The sequence below is a fragment of the Chrysochloris asiatica genome, unplaced genomic scaffold, assembly GCF_000296735.1.
Source record: "Chrysochloris asiatica unplaced genomic scaffold, ChrAsi1.0 scaffold00014, whole genome shotgun sequence".
In the NCBI taxonomy this organism is placed as follows: domain Eukaryota; kingdom Metazoa; phylum Chordata; class Mammalia; order Afrosoricida; family Chrysochloridae; genus Chrysochloris; species Chrysochloris asiatica.
The window spans coordinates 14,066,708-14,075,119 of NW_006408532.1; the positions used below are offsets into that span (position 1 = coordinate 14,066,708).

Here is an 8,412-nt window from a genome sequence, read left to right on the forward strand (position 1 = left end):
GACTGAAATACAGCATACCAAAACCTTTGGGACATAGCAAAAGCAGTCCTCAGAGGGTAATTTATAGCAATAAATGCATATATCTAAAAAGAAGAAAGAGCCAAAATCAACATCTTTTCTTCCAACAAGTAGAAAAAAAGAGCAATGAAGTATGTCTACTGTCACCAGAAGAAAAGAAATAATAAAGATTGTTGTTGTTGTTGTTAATGCTCTCAAGTCAGTTCCGACTCATAGAATCCATCTAGGGTTTCCAAGGAGCGGCTGGTGGGTTTGAACTGCCGCCCTTGCGGTTCAAACCAACCTTGAGGCCCAGTTGGATTAGAGGAGAAACAAACAAAATAGAAAAGCAATAGAAAGAATCAACAAGACAAGAAGTTGGTTCTTTGAAAGGATTAATAAATAAACCACTGGCAAATGTAACAAAAGAAAAGGAGAAGATGCAAATAATATAAGAAATGATGTGCATGACATCAAAACAGAACTGAAGGATAATAACAGAATGTTACGAAGAGTTGTACTCCAACAAATTTTTAAATCTAGAGGAAATGGACAGTTTTCCAGAAACATATTACCTACCTAAACAAACACACTGAAGTAGAAAGCTTGAATATACCTACAACAAAAGAAGAAATTGATCAGGTCATTAAAAAAAAAAATTCCAAGCCCAGATGACTTTACTAGTGAATTCTATCTTACATATAGTGAAGTTGTTGTTGTTGTTATTGTTAAGTGCCATTGAGTTGGTTCCGACCTATAGCAACCCTCTGTAGGGTTTCCTAGGAGCTGTTGGTAAGCTTTAACTATTGACCTTGCAGTTCAAATTGACTTTGCAGTCCAGGTGCATTAACCCATATCACTACACCAGGACTGTCAGTGAAGAGCTGACATCAATTTTAATAAAACTAGTACAGAACTTATATAAGGATAGAAAATGCCTGAATTCATTTTATGAAGTGAGCATAACCCCGATACCCAAACCAGGCAAAGACATACCTAAAATGTAAAATTATATAGACCAATATCCCTCATGAACATAAATGCAAAAATTCTCAACAAAATTCTAGCTAATAGAATTCAACAACATATTAAACAAATAACACATCATGACTAAGAAATAGAGTCACAGTAGATATACAAGGATGGTTCGATATTAGAAAAACAACATAAACCACTATATATAAAAAAGGAAAAGAACCACATGACCATATTGATTGCTACAGAAAAAGCATCTGACAAAATACAATATGCTTTCTGATAAAAATAGTGAACAAATTAGGAATATAAGGGAAAATCCTTAACATAATTTAGGGAATATGTACAAAACCTACAGCCATCATTACTCTCAATGGAGAGAAACTGAAAGCATTCCCCTTGCAAACGGGAGCCAGACAAGGATGCCCTTTATTACCACTGCTGTTTAAAATTGTGTTGGAAATCTTAGCCAGAGCTATAAGGCAACATAGGGAAATTAAAGGCATCCAAATCAACAAAGAAGTAAAACTCTCTGTATAGATGATATGATCCTATACATAGAAGATCCCAGACTCAGCAAGAAAATTACTGGAACTCATTGAAAAATTCAGCAAAGTGGCAGGGTGCAAGATCGGCACACAAAAATCAGTCAGATTCCTTTACACTAATAAAGAAAGCTCTGAAAAGGAAATCAGGAAAACAATACCATTTATGATAGCCACAAAAGATGAAATACTTAGTAATAAATCTAACCAGAGAAACAAAAGACATATACAAATAAAACTACAAAACACCACTAAAAAAAAAAAAAAAAACCAAAACAAAGTATACCTATAAAAATGGAAGAATATACCAAGCTCCTGAATAGAAAGACTGAACATTGTGAAAATGTCAACATAGCCAAAGTGATCTACAGATATTATGCAATCCCAATCCAGATTCTAAAATCATTCATTAAAAAGATGGAAAAACAAATCACTAACCTCTGGTAGCGTAGTGGTTACGAATAGGCTGCTAACCTCAGAGTCAGCAGTTCGAAACTACCAGCTGTTCTGTGGGAGAAAGATGAGGCTTTCTGCTCCTGTAAAGATTTACAGCGTTGGAAACCCTGTACAGGGTCGCTATGAGTCAGAACAGACTCCATGGCACATAACAACAACAACGACCTCATATAGAAAGGAAACAGACCCCAGATAAGCAAAGCATTAATGGAAAAGAAGAACAAAGTAGGAGGCCTCTCACTCTCTGATCTCAAAACCTCCTACACACAGTCACACTGGCCAAAACAGCCTGGTACTGGTACAACTATATATATATATATATACACACACACAGAGATAAATCACTGGAACAAAATTGATAACCCAGAAGTAACTCTATTCACCTACAGTCAGCTGATCTTTGACAAAGGGCTTGTTGTTGTTACTAAGTGCTGTTTCAACTCATAGCAACCCTGTATAGGGTTTCCAAGGAACAGCTGGTGGGTTTGAACTGCTAACCTTGTGTTTGAAGTCCAGTGCTGATCTTACAGCACTGCATTAGGACAGGGCAGAACACATTAAATGGAGAAGAGATCATCTCTTTAATAAATGGAGCTAGCATTACTGGAAATCCATTTGCATAAGAATTAAATAAGACCCTTATCTCACACCATATACAAAAATGAAATCAACATGGTTTAAAGACCTAAATATAAAACCTGGAGCTATAAAGATCAAAAAGGAAAATATAAGGACAAACGTAGGGGCTGTGATATATAGCATAAATACACTGTCAAACATAACTGAAAACACACAAACAGTAAAAGACAAAAGATATGACTGGGAACTCCTAAAAATAGGCATTTATATGTATCAAAAGATTTCACCAAAAGAATAAAAAGAGAACTCACAGACTGGGGGGGAAAATTGGCAATGACATATCACACCAAGAAATAATCTCTAAAAAACTTCAACACCTCAATAAGAAGACATACAATCCAATTAAAAAATGGGCAGAGGACATGAACAGACACCTCACCAAAGAAGACATTCAGGGGAGCCAACAAACATTTAAAGAAATGCTTGCGATCATTAGTCATTACAGAGATGCAAGTCAAAACAGCAATGCGAAATCATTTTACCCCAGCAGTAACAGCAAAGTTGAAAAATATAGGAAAGGACAAATGCTGGTGAGGGTGTGGAGAGACTTGGACCCTCCTACACTGATGGTGGGACTGTAAAATGGTGCAACCATTGTGGAAATGGTATGGTGCCTCTCAAAAAGTTGTAAATAGAAATAGCATATGACCCAGCATTCCCTCTACCTTTAAAAAATAAGAACCATGACATGATTAGATATATGCACATCCATGTTCATTGCAGCATTACTCACAATAACAAAAAGATGGAGACAGCCTAAATGTCCATCAAGGAAAGAATGGATAAACAAACTTCAGTACATACACACAAGGGAATACTACGCAATGTTGAAAATAACGATGAATCTTCAACGCACCTCATAATATGGATGAACCTGCAGGGCGTAATGTTGAGTGAACTTAGTCAATTATGAAAGGACAAATATTGTATTGTTTTTCTTGCTAAAAGAAACATTCTTTGATGGTTACTAGGGGTGGGAGGGAGAGAGTAATTAATTAGCTAAAAGACAGACGTGTTAACTTGAGTGATGGGGAAGGCAATATACAAGAAGAAGGTTGGAAGAAGAATGAAGACAACAGAAGACACAGAGAGGAGTGCAAGAATTAAAGGGAATGGAGGTATAAATACTGTTATATACCCAACTCTGGAACAACAATGGTCCATAGTTAGATACCTGGATAGGCTGAACGGGTGTGGAAAGGAGAGTATGAGTATGGCCACAAATAAATAAACGTTTGACAGAGGATATTTGTACATGGATATTTTCCTTTGTTGCAAATGTATCCATGAATGTGGTGGAGCATACAGGGGACAAAAGCATGGAAACTTTTTAGACATTACTAAACACCTTGCTGAAATGACTTGTTGTGCCTGGAGGTTCGGAGGACACCATGATCAGTTGGCATAACATAGTCCACAAAGACAATGTTCTACATCCTACTTTGGTGAGTAGCAACTGGGATCTTAAAAGCTCATGAGTAGCTATTTACGGTGTAACTACTGGTCTCTCCATGTGTGGAGGAAAAAAGAGTGATAAAAATTGAAGATGCTTGGAATTAATTAGTCCAATGGACTAACAGACTATGACTAACAGACTATGTCTGGTCCTGAGACCAGAAGAACTAAATGGCACCAGGTTACCAATACCAACTGCTCTGAAAAAGATCATATTATGAGGTCCTGAATAGAGTGGGAGAAAATGTGGAATGGAACTCAAAATCATTAAAAAAAAAAAAAAAAAAAAGACCAAGCATACCAATCAGAAAGAGACTGGAGGAACCTGAGACTCTGGCCCTCAGTCAGGTCTGGAACTGAACTCATCCTTGTAGCCCAATTCTCAACTAAGTGGTAGATAAGCATATGCGGGGGACGACAATACTAGTAAGGTGTACTCCCCATGGAATGATCAATTCAGAAGGGTTGGGAAGGAAGGTGCCATGAAATCAAAGAACCACAGAGAGAAAGTGGGATAATCGATGTTACCTGGAGGGGTTTGCAATGACTGATAAGAAACACAGTGTATGGTTTGTTGAATGTAAAACTAGTGATTGGTTCTGCAAATCTTCGCTGAATTCACAATAAAAAGTTAAAAAAGAAAATTACCCCCCCACCCAAAAAAGAAAAGAATTAACTCAAGTAACCTACTAAAGGAGTCCCGGTATGATTAAAGCATCCTGCTGCTAACCTTAAAGTCTGTTCTGAGGGAGAAAGATATGGCATTCTGCTTCTGCAAAGATTTAGTGTTTGAAACCCTATGGAGCAGTTCACTTCTGTCCTATATGCTTCCTATGAACTAGAATCGACTTGAAAAACAAACTACCAAAGAAGAATTTTGAAAATGAGAAGACACATGTCAGGCATGTTTTGTTTTGCATTTCATAGTTACTATTAGGATGAACAGTGTCCTGGTGTGGTGTAGTGGGCTAATGTGTCAGACTGCAAAGTCGTTTGAACTGTAAGGTCATTGGTTCAAGCTTCTTCTTGGAAACCCTATACAGGGTCGCTATGGGTCGAAATTGACTCTACGGCACTTAACAACATTAAGTTGAACAATTCTTTATGTGTATCCTGACCATCTGGATTTTCTCTTTAGGTAATTATTCGGGTCCTGTGCTCATTTATCTATTGCAGTCTTCTTGTGATCCATAAAAATGATCTACAATATTTATGTAATGAGAATTCTGTTCTGTCAAATTTTGGATACATTTATCTGTCAAATTTAGTTTATGATTCCGATGCCTGTTTTACTCTAGTCTAAAACAGATGAGCTCAAAAGGAGGAAGCCAGTGAAAAATTAAAAAATTTTTTTTAAAAAAGCAAACCACTTCCATATTTCTATATTTATAACTCAATTTGAGCCTAAAACAGAAAAGCATTTAGATAATCCTCCAATTGGCGAGCCACATGCAGTGAATGAAGCCTTTCATAGAAACTCTGAAGGCACAGCAATTGCACAAATGTAATCTAGAGAAATCTGTCACAATCATGCTGACGTGGCCTCTCATTTTACATCAAGGAAGGAGCCCTGATGGCCCTCTAAGGTTGGCGGTTCAAACCCACTAGTTGCTACACAAAAGAAAGATGAGGCAGTCTGCTTTGCAAAAATTACAACCCAGGAAACCCTACAGGGCAGCTCTCCTCTGTCTTATTGGGTCTCTGTGAGTTGGAATTGACTTGACAGCAATGAGTTTATTTTTTTACATCAAGTGGAAAATGTTAAATTAACTCAAATCTACCTGGATCGAAAAGAAAACGAGGTGACCTTTAGTCGGTAAGAGCAAGTCAAAGCCTTTACATCCATGTTTAGTCCAAATACCTATGAATGTAGTCTGAGGGGTAGATGAGAGGGACCAGAGAGAAGCTGAATGCAGAGACACCGAGACTGAAAGTCTGTGGGCACAGGAAGTACTTCTAGAAAAAGGAGCCAACAAAGGCTTCCACTGTGAAAAGCATGGGACCAAGCACGACTCTAGTTTATTCTTCTTTGCAAAGGGTCTAATAGTAAGGACTTTTTAAAAAGTTTCTTACATTATACACAGGTTTATATTTTTCAAAAAGTGTAGACTTTGCAAAGAAGAATAAACTAGAGTTATGCATGGTCCCATGCTTTCCACAGTGGAAGCCATTATTGGCTCTTTGTATAGAAGTACCAGGCCGTACTTCCTGTGCCCACAGACTTTCAGTCTTCACGTTTCCTTGGACTCTTGGTGTGGTGCTGTAGGATCAGCACTGGACTGTGAATCACAAGGTCCATGGTTCAAATCCACCAGCTGCTCCTCAGAAACCCTATACAGGGTCACTATGAGTGACTTGACGGCACTTAACAACAATAACAATGCATTCCTTGGACTCCTGGTGTGACGCTGTAGGTTCAGCATTGGACTTCGGCAGTTCAAACCCACCAACTGCTCCTCAGAAACCCTATACAGGGTCACTATGAGTTGGAATTGATTCGACAGCACTTAAAAATAGCAACAACATAAATGCATTTCTTAGAGATGGGAAATGTCCATCCACAATAAGTGCTATAGTTCTTTAATTATACTGTAAAAATCACAGTGACAGATAGTTTTGTGTCAATGAAAACCACACTGGTGATACATAATTTGGTGATCAGTGCCTTAACCGAGGCAAGTTTAGGAAGATTTCAGAAGACAGGCTTATATTCAGTGTGCAAAGGCAGAACAGGGAGAAGGAAATTAGCAAACATTCAGCTAAAATGTTTTCAAGGACAGGGATTCACAGTAATAAATTGAATCATTTGGAGCTTGAAGGAGGTTACCTGTGGGAGACAGCAGGGATCGCTTTAGGGATCACTGCTTTTCATCAACCTAAAAAGGGAACTGCCGGGAGATTTTCTAGGTCAGCAAATGATACGGAAAAGACACTAACATCTAACAAAATGAGAGGCCAGCATGAATCACTTATATGGGATTCAGAAAGCTATTGATCAGCTAATTAGGAGGATACATACCAAATCTAGAATATTCATGAATTATGGAAAAAGGAGGTCAGATAGTTAGATGTCCAAGTTAAGTCATATAAGTTTCCTGAGAAATCTTTAGTACACCCAACTTTGCAAAGAGAATCTATGTTCAAGTCACTTAGTTCCTTTAGCCAAGATAAAGTGTAGGTGCTTATTAAATTTGTTGAATGTCTCAATTAAGTCTTAACAGAATCCAGGAAGAAGAGTTTTTGATCCATTCTTCAGCATCTTCAGAGCAAGATTTTATAAACTCTCCTAAAGAACTTCTGGGTCCAATGGGAGCATCCTTGTCTTCTAACAGTTGCCCAAAGTTGTATGTGTGATTAAGTTACTAATATAATTGGACCATTTCTGCCATTTTTTAAGACTTACCATGTTTTTTCTGTGCTTGTTTTTCTCTTTCCCTACTTACTATTAGATTGAATAACTTCTTATTTTCCCGTCAATTTACTTGTACATTATTTACCATTTTCTTTTCTCACTGTTCCTTATTTCAATACACTCTTATCCTCTGTGTTCTACTTCATTTTTACTGAAAGACATTTCCAGGAAGTTCTTTAGTGAGGATTTATAAATAATAAATTTAAGAGAGATTCTGTTTATATTATTTTAGTTGTTGAGTGCCGTTGAGTTGGTTCCTACTCATAGCGACCCATTAGAGGGTTTCCAAGGAGTGGCTGGTGGGTTTGAACTGCTGACCTTTTGGTGAGCAATTCTTTGTTTATCCTACAGTGTCAGACCAGGACTCCATTATGTGTATGTTGTTGCTAAGAGCTGTCGCATCAGTTCTGACTCACAGTGACCCTGTATAGGGTTTCCAAGGAGCAGCTGGTGGGTTTGAACCACTGAAGTTACTGTTAGCAGTTAAGTGTCATTCTGCAATGCTACACCAGGACCCCAATATATGTATGCATCCAGGCAATTAACATTTAGATCAAGATTTCTAACGTTTCCATCACCTTAGAGAGCTCTGATGCGCTCTCTCTACCAATACTCACCCCAACCATTCAGAGATCTATCACTATTGGCTAATTCAGCCAATTTCTTGAATTTTATATAAATGAAAGCATAGTGGGTATTATTTTGTGTCTAGTTTCTTTCACTTGGCATAACGTTTATTAGATACAACTATGTTACTGTTTTATCAGTAGTTTGTTCTTTTCTATTACTGTGGATTCCCTGTCATTATTACTCTTAAAGCAAAAATGTTGCTTTGATCCCAGCCATGGTATATACATTATTTTTAATGTTTTATTGTGAATTATGTGATAGTTTACATGGGAGAACATTAGTTTTACATTCATCCTATCGTAT

At 37.5% G+C, this 8,412-nt stretch overlaps 1 protein-coding gene across 1 annotated transcript in view; it reads right to left on the reverse strand.

Annotated features, from left to right (window-relative positions):
* Positions 1-8,412, reverse strand: part of APBA1 (amyloid beta (A4) precursor protein-binding, family A, member 1) — a 290,053-nt gene that overhangs the window by 141,801 nt on the left and 139,840 nt on the right. The window lies entirely within an intron of this gene.